The sequence below is a fragment of the Rhinolophus ferrumequinum genome, chromosome 3, assembly GCF_004115265.2.
Source record: "Rhinolophus ferrumequinum isolate MPI-CBG mRhiFer1 chromosome 3, mRhiFer1_v1.p, whole genome shotgun sequence".
In the NCBI taxonomy this organism is placed as follows: Eukaryota; Metazoa; Chordata; class Mammalia; order Chiroptera; family Rhinolophidae; genus Rhinolophus; species Rhinolophus ferrumequinum.
The window spans coordinates 70,413,786-70,429,590 of record NC_046286.1 but is presented as its reverse complement, the minus strand read 5'-3'; positions in this window follow the sequence as shown (position 1 = coordinate 70,429,590).

Here is a 15,805-nt window from a genome sequence, read left to right as displayed (position 1 = left end):
TTTATTGAAGAGACCATCCTTTATTCACAGAGTAATCTCGGTTACCCTGTGAAATATTAGTTGACCATATATATGCATGGGTTTATTTCTGGGCTCTCTATTCAGTTATATTAGTTTATGTGCCAGTTTTTATACCAGTGAGTTACTGTTTTAATTACCATAACTTTGTACTATAGTTTGAAATCAGGAAGTGTGATGCTTTGTTCATCATTCTCAAGATTGTGTTAGCTATCTGGAATCTTTTGTGGCTCCATGTGGGTTTTAGGATTGCTTCTTTTCTATTTCTGCAAAAAAAAAGAAAAAAGCTATTTGGAGTTTGATAAGTATTGTATTGAATCTATAGATTGCTTTGGGTAGAATGGACATTTTAACAATATTAATTCTTCCAATCCGTGAATTTGGGATATCTTTCCATTTATTTGTGTCTTCAATTTCTTTCATCACTGTCTTAAGTTTTTCAGTGTAGACATAGTTCGCTTCCTTGGGTAAATTTATAATTTATTCCTAGGTATTTTATTGGTTTTAGCATTACTGTGAATGGGATAATTGTGTTTATTTCATTTTCATATAGTTCATTATTAGCTATAAAAACGCAACTGATTTTTGTGTGTTGATTTTATGTCTTACTGGCTCGGCTCTGCAGATAGGCAGAGCTCTTGGATGAGAACTCTGCTGGCACCTCTAGCAGTAAGAATGCAGTCTGCCAAGATTGTCCACCACATTGCCCCTTCTCTTGGCTGGCACAATACCCCACCTAGAGGGATTCTGATTCTACAGTTTCTCCAGTGGGAAGAAGACAATCCAAGGTGGATATCCAGCTTCCCCAGTGTCCCTGTTTCACCTCTTGGGGATTACAGAAGGGATAAGCAGAAGAGACCACCAGAGATCAGTGAGAGATGGAGAAGGAGAGGAGCTAAGGTAATGATCATGAGGCCTTCAGTGAAGGGTAATCTAGGAAGAGGTACTGCCAGTGTGAAGGCCCTGAGTTAGGCACATATCTGATGTGTTCAAAAACAAAGAGGCCTCTATACCTAGAGCAGAGTGAACAAGTAAAGAAAGAATATGATAGTGTGAAGCCAGATCTTATATGATCTTTTAACATATATGACATTAACTCTGAAAAAATGGAGAGTCATTGGAGGGATTTTAATTAAATAGTGACATGATCGAATACACATTTGAGCAAGATTACTCTGGCTGCTCTTCAGGATGGACTGTTGTAGATGCAGGAGGTCACTACTGCAATGATTTAGACAAGGATGACCTCTTAGGAAGATTCTGATATTGCTGTTCTGAGAACACTTTCTTTGTGTATTAATTTTTCCAACAGCAAAGATAATATTTGCAAGCTCTACATTATTTTTTTCTGTCAGCCCATGTAATAGATGTAATTGGATGACAGATTTTCACATGTCTCACCTCTACTGATGAGGAAAAAAAAAAATTGAACTTAGGAATGTTTCTAAAATGAAGGAAACTGTATATTGGTGCTATTAAAAGAGTGACACTATATTAAACATGCAACTTTTAGCAAGTAACAGTTGGAACAAATAATGAATGTTCTGTAACACATTAATTAAGAAAGTACTGTGAGTATTCTTCTGTAAGATTTAAAAATCTATATAACAGGAAACAGGCAAAAGTAAAATTTGAAGCTAGGGTGGCACAGCTTCAAATTAATCTTTAACTCTGTTATAATATGGAAGCCATGTCTCCTTGTCAGCCTACAGAGAAAAACAACACTTTAACTACCTATACTTTTTCATGAAGATATAGTATTAGGAAAATAAAACAGATGCAAATTTACTTTGGGAATTTAATAAGAAGAATTTAAATGTAAATTATTGATATAATTAATTGCTAATATATGTGATTGAATTAATTTACCATTCATTTTTCTACTCAGTCATTTTTTTTTCACTATTCTTGAGGATCTGCTATACGCTATCCATTGCATTGTGTATTTAGAATAAAAATGAATTAATAATAATCTATCTAAGAACTAGCTGGTAAAAATAGATAGCAAACAGATATTCACAACACAGCAATAATGGAAATAGTAATATTAAGTCTTGGATACTGGTAATGTTACCTAATCAAAGTAGAGCATCAAGGAAGACTTCTTTGACTTGAAAAAAAATTAAGAATCTCAGAAGTAAAAAAAAAAAGCAAGGAGAGTTTTAACAGGGCATTCTAGGCTGAGCAAGTGGCATGTATAAAGGCGTAAGAGTATGTGGAGGTACGGTAGAACACTAAAGTGTAGGACGAAAGAGCATTTTCAGGAGCATAAAGCTGGAGACATAGGCAAAGGCAGTTTTAATGGTCTTATGTGTCATCCTGAGAGTTTTGGGATTCCCACTGAAAATAATCAAGAAACATTGGTGATGTGAGTATGGATTGGGTGGTGTGTGAGATTACCTGAGAGGAGACCAGGAAGCTCTGTAAGAAATTATAAAAAAATAATAATGGTAGATTGAACTAAAGCATTACCATGCGGATAATGAGTAATACTGAATTTGAGAGGCAGTCAAATTGACAGGACTCGAGGACTGCATGTGGAAAGTAAAGGAGAGGAAGCATAGCATATTTGTCTGCAAATAGCAGAAAATACAGCTAACAGTATCTAAAAAAAAAAAAAATTGTTGTTTTTGGTTTTGTTTTTCTCATATAATATGCCCAGAGTTGAGGATTGCAGAAACTCAACCATGCCACTGGAGATCCAATTTTCTTTAGCCTTCCCCTTCACAATCCCTGATGTGTTTCCTTTTTGCTGTCATTTGTGGCCTCACATTTATGTGCCTATGGTATTCTAGGCCTCACATCCGCCTTTCAGGAAGCAAGAAGGGAGAAGGGGAAAGGGGTACCTTAGAAATCCTTTTATATCTCATTGGCCAGAACTGTGTCGCATAATCAATCAATATTGAAAGGGAGGCTAGGAAATCAACAGTTTTTAAAGCTTGTATAGGCTTTAGAAGAGAGGCAACAAAGAAGCAAGAGAATTGGATAGGTGATGGGATTTCTCAACATATGTTTTGTCCCAGAGACATACAGAAAAGTGGATAGTTACTGAAATGGAAGCCTTGAACAAGTGTGAAGGGATATGTGAAGCATAGGCAGAATGATTAGTCTTAATGTAATGTGGAATATGTCACTCATTGATGTAGAAAATGGTAGCAATGGGTGCAGATACAGTCTTAAACAATTAAAGAAACCTAACAACACAATACAATCTCGAACCACATTGCGTATCTACTATTAGTGCTATTAATGGCTAGAAACAGGAATTCACTGCAATGATCATCCCTAGTTTCATGCTTGTCTTTATCACTTTCTCTATACTTATAGTAAAGGACTGTTATTATCATAGTACACTAAGATAATGCAATTTTTCTTTATCTCATTACACATGTATACTAATTCTTCTAATATATAGCATTTGATTTCCATAAAACCAACTGTATGCAAATTGTTGCATAAAGTACATAAAATGGATTTAGAGATGTGGGAAATTTTTGTATTATGTAAGAAAGGTGAAATCACAAACTAGTACAAGCTGCATGCAATGTGAATCATGTTCCCTGGTGACATATAACATGGTGGCTTCGAGCACAACACACAAAGTGGCTCCTCGGAGGAAAAGACCCTTCTTCTAATTTTAAAAATATCTATGTTTCTTGTTGGTTCAGGTCATGTCATTTTGGTATGAAATGTGTCATTGCTTCTTTTATTACATGATAATTAGAACTATAAAGGAAAGAATTGAAATCTAGACAACATGGTAATGCTAATACAATGTTTGTGGATAGATGGGTTATTCTAAAAATTTAGCTTAGACCAATTTTTGTGCTATAAAAGTGTGTGGTGATGTTGCTATTGCTTTTAACATGTTTAAGGGGAGGCATATTTCGGAAGCGCACATCTCTGAAATTGTCTTTTGGTTAGTTTCACATGTTTGGTCAGTTTCACAAATGTTGCTTCTTTTCCAGCATCAAGAAATGTTTATATTTAGGAAAGGGATTCTATACTGAGCCACAAAGAAACTAAAAATTTCAAAAACCCGAAAATGAACAAGATGGTAGTCTCTGTATAATGGATTTAAAAAAAAAATGTAAATGAAAATTAACCTTACATAAATACATATCTTCAAAGAAGAAAGAAAAATGTACAATTAGAGGCTAAAGGCATAATAAGGGGCAATTATATGAAAAAAATGTATAAGACAAAGGTAATAGAATCATTCTTATTCTATTTTATTTTGTGTAATAACACAAAATATTCAAAAATATTGAAAAGATTCAAAAATATTTTAATATTCCTGACCTGCCGTATCAGATCAGTGGATATCACCCAGTCTGCTTTTAAATACTTACCTTTATCTTTTTAAGTCATAAACTTTACTTGGTTATAGTTAGAAGCTGTTAATAAAGTTCATGAGCAATCCTCATTACTCTTTTACATCATTTATTTATTTAACAATTTTTTTTAGATCTGTTTGGATTGGGATTTCTGGAAAACAGACTTTGAGATGGAGATTTCTGTGTAAAAAGTGTTTGAGCAGTCATCCCAGGTTCAGTACCTGTTGAGGAATGAAGGAAGTAAGATGGCGTAGAGAGGAATTTGGCTGGGATGCAGTGGCAACAATGGCCTCAGCTGATCCTATGCAGAGCTCTGGACTGTGATAGCCTTTCAACATTGTCCTGAATTGAGGTAAAGCAGTAGGACCATTATATCATCAACTGAACAGGTCACTGGTCTGAGATGCACGGGGGAAGGAACCATTTCCTTGGACAAAATGGCTCTCTTCAGCTGGCGGCGAGTCTTGGAGAGGAAATCAGCTGAGCGGCATTGCCAGCACTCCCAGCAGCTGGGGGGTGAGGACTTAGTCTGGGGCGGGGTCCTAGGGTCTGAGAGATACACTGCAGCGTTCATCACAAGTGTTACATTTGTGCCAGAACACTTTTATGTACTTGGAATAATCAGTGGACAAAATTGACATAGATACCTGCCTTTATGGAGATTGAACTCTTATACACGATTCATTTCCAATATAAATTGCCCCCAATTTAGTGCAATTTGCCTTGGATTTGGATTTTTTTATATATATATATTAACACCATAGCTTGCTTGCTTAATTAATTTGTTATATTTGTAGGGTATACCTTTTCTGTGTTTCCAGTTTTACATTCTGGATTATTTGTTTGAGGACAGTTTTTAAAAAAGAAACATGAGAGAGGATTTGGTTGCATAAAAAGAATGTTTTATAAAATTTATGAAATTTATATTTAAGCTTACATTTCTTTTATTATCAGACCAACAAAATGCATTAAGTAATTTATGATACGTTCCTTGCCCCTGTCTTTTCTCTCCATCTTGCCGTCTTTGATAAACTAATATCTATTGATAAACCTAGATTATTTTTGCACATTGTTAAGAACAGATATCTGATTTCAAGTAATTTTGATTTAATGCCATTTAGTAACCATATTTACAATTATTTTAATAGTGTTACATATTTCATAGTTCTATGAGCACCTCCTGTGTGCCAGACATTGTGTCCATACTGAGGAAAGACCACTCAGCAAAAAGGACACAATACTTACCGCCATGGAATTTTCAGTCTAATTGATTTTATTGCATATTTCTGATCTTATATTTTATATTCAGTTTTGTATTTCTGAATTTATAATTTTGACTTGCTCTTGGAACAGATGAATATTTTCCTGAGTAATTTTCTTTAAATTTCAAAAATTCTTATACTTTTGGGAATCCTTCCTTGCTTTATATGCCAATAACATAACCAGCACATCATAACATTTTTGAATTATCATGCTTTTCTTTACAATGCTCTCCAAACTTTCTTTTAATACTTAGAGTGACAGAGGAAATGTCTCAGATTAACTTGGATTTGGCTTCTTTGTGAGTAAACTATATTTCTTCCTACTAGAACACTTGCAAAGTGTTCTTTTATACATGAAATGATCCTTAAATATATTGTAGTCAACACATTGTTGACTAAGGAGAGGGTAGAGTGTACATCTATGGTTAACACTAAGGGGGCCATAAAAAATCTTCCTTCATTAATTTAACTTGCTTAGCCAAAAATGTGTTTTCCTCATTGGACAGATGTTTGTATCAAAATTACAGCAACTGTCCACACAGAATGGAACGTTTTGGACAGTCAGTGCTTAAGTAATTGTGTTTAATTAATGGCATTTATACTTTCTAAATAAGTAAATAACAACCTCATCAAATAAAACACTCTAAAAACCAAATTATTATGGAAACATTTGCACATGCATTAACTTAATAATTTGATCCATGAGACAACTTATCATTAATCATATACTAGAATCATAGAACATTTGGAGGCAAGATTTGCAATTACATTGATTGTTTCGAAGATCTCTTTAATTTAGAGTAGTTGGAAAACAAATTTGATTGATTGCATTTTTGCCCCCAGACCAATCTAATCATTCTTGAAATTCTGTTCTTTCTTCAAAATATCTTGTTTTTCTCAATCTGCTTTTTATTCTTCATTTCCCTTGTAACAGCTCTCAGTCAGGATCTGATTGCCTTATACACAGACATTTATCATAACTTTTTACCCTTCTTCCTGACTCTCTCACTTATCTCCACTTGCACACTGCCAACAGATTCACTTTACTAAAATCATTTGTATTATATCCTGTCCTACTCAAAAGACTACAATAACTTTCTCTTCCATTAATATAAATTCAAGTTTTTCTGTCCTGATAGAATTTCTTTCTCTCTTTTGTTGGTCTGATGCTGATAGACTAGTAAATCTCTTTCCAATAGAAATAGTCCAGATTTTTCAAAACATTATTAATGTAATTAATCCAATTCTTCCCTTCTCCACTTTCTGCCTCCTGCAGTAATCCCCTCACTTTTTTTCAATGGACGTTAAGCTTAATTAGCTGGTTTAATTCCCTACTCATTAAAATACCTTCTTACTTCCTCTCTCTTCTCAGTTTCCTATTTGAGTGAGCTGACATTTCACCTCTTGCATCAAACTTTCCCTATGATTTATATGTGATTTACTTCCTTGCCTACCTTCCCAAAATGCTTTCTTGCCAACAGACATAACTTGAGTATCACTTACCACGTACTATATTAAATTATAATTACTTTTATAACTTTATTTTCACTCAAGCAGAGTAAGTTCCTTGCAGACAGGGACTATTGGTAATATTATTTATGTTTTCCAGTATTGAACATTGGACTTTATATACAATAATTTTCTCAATAAATATGTTTTATGGCATTATACGTTAATGTGATTCTCAAGTATATTTTATAAATATATGATTATTAGGGAAAGCAGTAGTTAAAATATTCTAAGAAAAGAGTGTAAATAGCATTGCACATTAAAGAATAATATATTTTGAACAATTTTCCAATTATTGCTTCTGCATTTGTTGGCATAATTAATGTCAGCTGTTAAAAAACAAACAAACAAACCAACAAAAAACCTCCTAAATTGTAGAGTTATAACAATATCATTTTATTTCTTGCATGCATTACATTTCAATGCAGTGTTAGTCATAATCTGGGTTACAACTGGAATGGGGAGGGCATTGCACCATGTAGTATTTCAGTGATTCAGAGTGATGGATATTGCCATTTTCAGCACAAGATTTCTTACTTTTCTTTGGGAGTTGACTTGTAGTTGGTGGAAAAAGAAAAAGAATGTGGAAACAAGACCTGAAGGAAATTTTTATGGGTCAAGTCTGGAAGTGATGTGTAGAAATTCTGCTCATGTACAATTGCCAGGCTCAGTCACATGGCTATCCCTAATTGCAGTGGGGTCTGGGAAATATAGTCCCTTCCTGGGCATTCACTTCCAGAAGAAAAATGCACTTAAGTAATTGAATCTTATTCAATTTTTGACAGATAAATCTTTTCTCTGGTATAGCATCCATCCAGAATTTATATTGAATTAATATATATTTAAATATCTGGGAATAATTAACTATTCCAATATTAGGATTTTTTTAACAAGTCAGAGATGCAAATACATTAACCTTGTATTAAGATAAATACATTCTTCTGTTTTTGTTGTTGCAAAGCAAAACAAAATAAAAACAACAACAACAAAAAAAATGGAGAGTACTGTTTTTTTCTTTAGCAGTTACTCAAGTTACTACCTTATTATAGACCTTTGAATTATGAGAAAGGATTTAAAATTTTTCATATGGCAAGAAGTATGCAATTAAGTGTATATTTAACCTGTTTCACAAATTTAAAATAGAATGGAGCTGTTTTATGAACTTTACTAAAATAGACTTAGTTTCAAGTGTATTTGGTTATTAAAGGGTATAAAATGCATAATCTGCCACCTGTGTTTAGCCCAGCTCTCTAGGAATCAGACCCAATGCTCTGCAAATAGCCAACTCCTCTCTATACTCAGTGGGTTCTCATTCCTTAGCTCCTCAGGAAATTACTTTCCTCTTCCAAATGGCTTCGTAATCTCTGCTAAACATAAAATTGTACATGAGTTCTTTAGCAGAGGAAGTTAAAGTACAAATGGAACTAACTCCTAAGACATACTCAATTTGCTTTTATAAAGGTGACTTGATATACTTGGCAAAAAAAGTGAGATAAACTTTATTTTTTTAGGCTTGTGACTAATCAAAGCTCACTAAGTGCATAGCTTCATGCTACAACAAAGGAAGCATGCTGTTTAACATGCAACACTGTCTTCAACAATTAGAAATAGCTGATGACCTGTAAAGTCTTGGTATTTACAAATGACAATAAACATAAGTGTACCTTATTTGAACCTTCCAAATAACAGAGATGCTCAGATCTTAGATTGACACTTTTTGGGAAGAAGTCTAAATTAAACTGAAGAGGATTAGATGAGCCAGGTTTGACTGGAGTTTGTAGTCAAAAGAAAAATGAATAATATTTAAGATCCTTGAAACACTGCATATTAAATGCTGACCTGTAACATGCTGAAAGCTCTAAAAGATTTATTATTGAGTTAAAGGCTGAATAAAGCAATTTTACTTCAAACCTTTATATATACAAAACAAAAATCTGTTTACATTTACAACACTATAGGGTCAGGTACATTGTTTAAATCCTGGCTTTATAAATTATAGGCTGTGTGTGTTTAAACAATTTACCTAAATTTTCTGTGCCTCAGTTTCGTAATCTAGAAAATAGGAATAAAATTTGTATTACACATAGATTAACTATGCAAATGAAATGAATTCAGATACATAGAGTGTTTAGACCTGTTTCATAATATGTATGCTATAAATGTTAGCTGACACTGATTCTATGGTAAATTTTCCATAATTTAGAACACATTTCATTCCAATTCCCTGGACAGGGAGCTAACGGCCCTCCTTTTTGGCTGGAATTTATGTCCCCTTCTCTTTAATTTACAGGTGTTGACTCCCAACAGTGATATCAATAATTTGGCACACTATTGCATCCCTGCCTCTATCACTACTCCCAAGTCTGTTTCCTTTAAAAATATAATCAGAAATAAAATATTCTAGCTTAAGTCTGAAATGGTATTTTGAAAGGATATTTAAAAAGAATAGTTAATGGAGGAATCTTTTGCCATGTGTACTGATCAAGTACAGAGTCAGGCTTGTTGAGAGAAAAGACTGCTGTGGTTATTCAGGGAGAATAGACAAGGAAAGCAAGAGAAGAAATTCCCTGAAATTTTAAAGAGCATTAACGTACTGGTTCCTATCTAATATGTGAAGTTAGGATGCATATTTTTCCTCATTTTTTCTCCACATAATAGGATTTGAAGAATAGGTTCCTGTAATATGCAAAATAAGAGTTCAAACTATGTTACATCATCCAATAAGGGTAGAAACGTGGGTTAAATAAAGGTATAAATGTTTTTGTCTGAGACTTTAGTAATCTAACATATTTTGCAAATCTAAAAAAAAAAAAATTAGCCTTGCTGCTTATCCCAAACATTATTGTCCATGGAATTGCATTTTCCCCTTCAAAGAGTATCTCCAAAGGAATAATGGTCCTTGGCATGACTTTGGTTAACATTGCTATATAAAGAATGTATGTGTGAAATTTCTCTTGACATAATTGAGAGAGCTATGTTAACAGTACTAGACCGACCAAGTCTTAGAATGTCTGCCATGCCTTCTGGGAAGATCTAACTCCAATCCATCCTCTGATGCCTAAGCAATAATATGTTGTGCCTCAAGATTCCAGCACAAGGGCTATCAAATCATAGATGGGTTAGTGTTGCAGTGCTATACACTGCCTAGCAGGCTCTAAGAAATAAGTGTTTTTAAATGGCATCCACTCTTTCTGGAATTTGAATTAGAAAGAACAGACTTAATTATTGTAAACTAGGAGAGTCAAAGCTGAAGATACCTTGGGAACCAGTTCAGTCATTGGAGTTACTACATGCTGAAGTCTGCAACTACTTACTGGCTTTTCTCCTTAGTCCTTCCACCCTGGATATGCCTACCCTTCCTCAGTGGTAAGTTTCTAGCAGCCATGTTTCACTGGTAAGCCCTGCTCTGTGTCCATATTTGCAATTGGTCACTTTCTCCCGAAATAGAATTAGAATTAAGAGAAAGGCAGATTCTTCATATTATTAGATTGTAAATGTGGGCTTGAGAATTTTGGGTGGACATATTTCATCATATAGAAAAGGGAACAGAGAAAATTGTTCTATAGAGAAGGACATTTTTTTAAAAAAAATATGCAATGAGAAACAAAGATGAATGTTCAAGGCAAAATACTCCTAGTTCACTTCTTGAAAACTACCTGCAAATCTGCCCTTAGGGCTTTTACCAGGGTATACCTTTAATATCCCGCACCCACTTAAAATTAAGCTGTCTTTAGTTGGCTTTTCTTATACGCAATCAGAAATCCTAATATAAAAATCACAATTTGTAGGGAGCATAGGCTTTAAGTAAGAAAAACTAGGAGATAAACACCAGAAAGGAATAGAAAGTTATCAGCATTATAATGGAGAGCTTGCACCCAGAAGCAGAATTGCTGTGATAAATCTCATGGAACCAAAGAGAAACAATAACTGAGCCTGAGCGCTGCTTCATTTTATCCGATTTTTAATCATAATTCCAGTCCACAGATTTTCTTAAAATGCTTGCTACCCTTTTCTTGAGCCAAATTTTAGGAGGAAACTGTTTTACCTAATGCAAATAGATTAAAAAGTTATCGACTACAGGATGTTTAAACAGAAGGAAAGCTTTCTCAAGTGCATTAATGCTCTTTCATTTGCCTGAGTGGATCAATCAAATTGGGTATATAAACCACAATAGCATGCATGCCTAATTAGCAATCTTGAAGTGAATATTATACTCACACATTTTCCAGGAAAAGCATATCACAATACGTGATGACATTTGTATAAGAAGAAACATCTCCAGATTAAGATAAAAGAAACATAAAACGTGTTATTTCAAATCTTGTTCATGAGGGTTTCATTTTATGTACATATGTGCTTCCTAGTTAATGTGTGAATAATACTATTAACTTCCTTCTGATATTAGAAAAGGATACAGAACAGAATTTTTCATAGGAATCTGAATTCCTCTAACAAGAATCTATATTAATGAATAAATAAAAAATAGAAATTTTGAATTAGTGTATCTTTTCCTTCCACAGAAGTTTAGCATTTTAAAATGTTAGTTATCAGAAAAGAATACTGTTTTGTGTCTGAGGGCACAGACAATTGTATTAAAACACAGAGCTAATTAGATTTCTAATTGCTGCGATATCTATTTCTTTTCCTCTCTCTAAGTCTATTTCCCCCTCCATTATCAGTTTAAAGTTTGCCAAGGAGGAAACAATTAGAACTTTTTGAAATAATGGATACACATTTAGGCTGGACTTGTCTGGGTTCAAGGTTTTATTCCAAATGTTTAAACTTGTTTTATTGAAGCATAACACACACACACACACACACACACACACACACACACAATTGTTGGTATACAACTTGCTGTTTTTTGCAAATTGAGCATACATGTAATGACATCCTAGATCAGAAGTAGAATATTAACTCCTCTAACCCTCCTACTGACCTCTTTTAGACACAATTTGCACCACTCCCCACAGTTAAGCACTATGCTGTCTAAACACCGTAGGTTAGTTTTGTCTGGTTTGTTGTTATATAAATGCAGCCATATAGTATATACTTCTTAGTGTCTGGCTTACTTCCCTCAATAGTATGTTTGTTCGGGTCATCCACATTCTTCTATGCAGTTGGAGCTTGTTCATTCTCATTACAAGTACACATGATGCAACTCTCGTCCATCATGTGAATATTCTATCATTTATCCATCTACTCCTGACGACCATCTCTTTTACTCAGGTTTTAAATCTATGTGCCTGTGAATACGTTTTCATTATTTTCACATAAGCTATAATCTTATGTTTCAGCTCTAGATAGATCTTTTCAAAAATTTTGAGTGGCTAAACAATTCGGTACCACCTTGTAGGAAGCCAATCAGATCTGGTGCTGATAGATATATATATCAATGCATGTAGTTCAGAACCAACTCACCAACCACCTTACTATGGCTGCCTTTTCAAACTCTTTCTTAAACAACAACAACAAACAAACAAACAAACAAAAAAACAATCATCTGGAATTAAAGGTTTGATCTGAAAACTGTTGATTTTGCATTTGAAAATTGCTGGGTAATGTTTCTTTATCCAGAGATTTCGACTTTCTTCCTCTTTCAAAAACAGTTTTCTCTTGCTTTCTGGGATTAAACATTTCATCCAACTCGAGTGTGTGACTCTTGGAATGATTCCTTAGCAATGAGATAGTCTCCTCATTACTCCCTGTATCTTTTCATGGGCTGCCCTCCTACTCCAGTGCTCACTTCTGGCCAGTGAATACTGGGCACTTTAAGTTGCTACCATCTCTGAACTGGAACTTGTGAGAAGAAAATTTGGTTAAGGCCCCCTTACCCTACTACCCTTTTTCTCCAGGCAACTCCAACAACAAATGAAGTTTTTCTACTGGCAACAGGTAGGTCAATTTCAAAGAGAAATCCCAAAGTACACAGGAAACATAATTTGAAGAAGAAAGGCTAGATACAAAGCAGTTAGGGAAGTAGGGTCTAATTCAGAATACTTGGGTTTGAAACCACACTCAACCTTGGGTAAGTAATTTTACCGCAGTGTGCCTCAGGTTCCCTCCGACTGCAATTCCAGTTTAACAGGAAAATGCAACTGAAGGTTAATCCTTCATCAAGAGAGGTTTCCCCCCTTCTCTTGAGACACGCCAATCCTCAGTTTCCTGTCTTCTTCCTTGTGGAAACCTCCTTCTCCATAAGTTCTCTGCCTGAAAATGTTTACCCTATGGAAAAACAACACAGCTTTCAACTAAATACAACCTTCCCTGTAAGGAAGGGCTCACTTGCTGGACCATTCGAGCACCCTGATATCTTGTTCATTTGTGATTTATCCAGTCTGAAGGACTTATTTTAGAAATCACCTGGAGAGCCAGTGATGAGTAATGCCAGGGAGGGCCGTATGGTACCCAGGTTCCAGAGACTGAGTCTTGGGTCAAGGATAGATGTGATATCTTGTTGAACTTCATTGTTGGAAGTACCATTAGTATGTACTTTAGGTGAATTGATTTTGTAAATGGTTGCTGTTCTATTAAATTAAGCATGTGCAATTCACAAACAAGCATTACTTTTGGCATAGTTGTATATTTTAAATCCATTTAGAAAAGGGAATATTTCCTCTTTTAAAAAAGTGGTCCATACTTTCCATTGAGCTAAGCAATCCTAATTTATTGGAAAAAAATACTGTATTGTCTGTTTTGCTTAAGGTACAGGTGTCTATCATAATAAGGAAAGTACCACGTATGCCTTCTTTTGTTTCTCCAGAGGGAGTATTGGACTTTATTTTTAAAGTTCTGCAGCCTTCTTAGGTTGCCAATTCTTCTTATTGCATTTTAAACCATATTAATGATCTCTTATATTTTCTAATATTTCAAATATCAGTGACTTAAATATACATAAAATTTAGAAGGTGTTGATTATATCATGTAACTTTTTTTTTTTTTAAATCTACTCTGGCCATGAGCAATGTTGGTACTCAATACCCATTGGCTAATTGACCTATTCAATTTATTTTTTTTTTCACTAATTAGTGAAACCCTGCATCAAAATACACAAATTTCTCTTATTTGCATGATTTTTAAAAATAGAAGAGGATCATTAATAAAGCTACTTTTTAAATGATATTAAGTGGTAAGTATGCAACTTAAATCTTTTTATTCTAGTATTAATTTGTTGGTATTACATGGAAACATACACAAATAAGTGATCTCCTTTCATGCATTCAGTAATCTGGATCTTCCCTCTGGATCAAGAAATAGAAATATTTTTACAGAACAAATATTTCCTAAGCAACAAATACTTATTTTTAGAACATCTACTCTGAGCTATTCACTGTGGCGGTTGCAGATGTATAGAAAGATTAAAAGGCTATATTCCTGGCATCAACGACATGGGATATAGCTTGAGGAGAAATAACCAGTTTAATTAAGTGACTCTACATGATGTCAGCCTGGTCAATAAGAACATCTGTATTTGTTGGAAGAGCAGGGAAGTCTCACAGCATAGGTGGACCTTTAATTGAAAATTGAGGGATGAAGCATGATTTGGCAGGTGAACCGGTAGAGAGTGCATTCCAGGCAGAGATAAAATAATATAGGAAGGTACAGGGGTGTGAGAGAACATGGTGTTTCAAGGGACGACATGAAATTCATTAGCACTAGTCAATGTTATTCAAGATGTGATCCCATGATGCTTGTTATACAGCTTCCTGGGTTTATAGAATGAAAGAGTAATTTCTGGTGAGAGTGTGAAGGTGAAATTTGGCTTCATTGTTAGTCTACATTATTCACTGTAATATTTGGAAAGTACACTATTTGGGGTTATAAGTAGATTACCTGCATAAAATTGATTGAAAAATACTTGAGTCTTATTTGCCCAGCCAAATTTTTGTTTATGCTCTATCAGATTTGTGGTAGGAAAAGGGATTATTGGTAGTGTACAGGCACCCCAATCTGAGAAAAAATAAAATGAACTTGGTTCCAGACCTGTGAGTTAAGTAGTTTGTGAAGGTAATTTTCAGGACCCAGTTCAATCTGCTGGTGATAACCAAACGGCCAGAGAACATTCCCTGGAGAACATTCTTCATTGCAGGGGCTGGCGGTGAGGCCATGATATCATAAACATGGGAGCACCTAATATACTTACCCCATTACGATGGGCTATATTTTGTGCAGCAAATCTAAGGCTAAGGCCCATAGTTCAGATGACAGATCCCTAGTATTGATAATAGATATATTTCCAGTTAACTTACTATACATCTGCTAGCTTCCAAACTATATCTCAATTCTTTGGACACCAATGAGATAATGTCTTCTTTAAGTGTCTTTTAAAAACTTCCACTAGTTTACGTTGACTATGTGATTTTTTGTTACTTGCCATTTAAAGTATCCAACACAATCAATATAGTCACGTTTCATTGATGAAAAGTGGGAGGATGTTTCTGCAACTGGGTCTTGCCTCGGTATTGGGTGCAGAGTAGAATAAGAATAGCTATGCCACCATACTCATTTAAGAAATAAAAAATCTAAGGTGTTATGGAGTTATGTGAATTATCCACAAACTTTGGAATATGCAATAGTAGGGCAAGAGCACAAACCCATTTCCTAGTTCCCTCAGTCATTGTGTTATAGCAGCTGTCCTCTTTCAAGTTTCTGTTATTTGTGTTGTTATTGTTTATTATT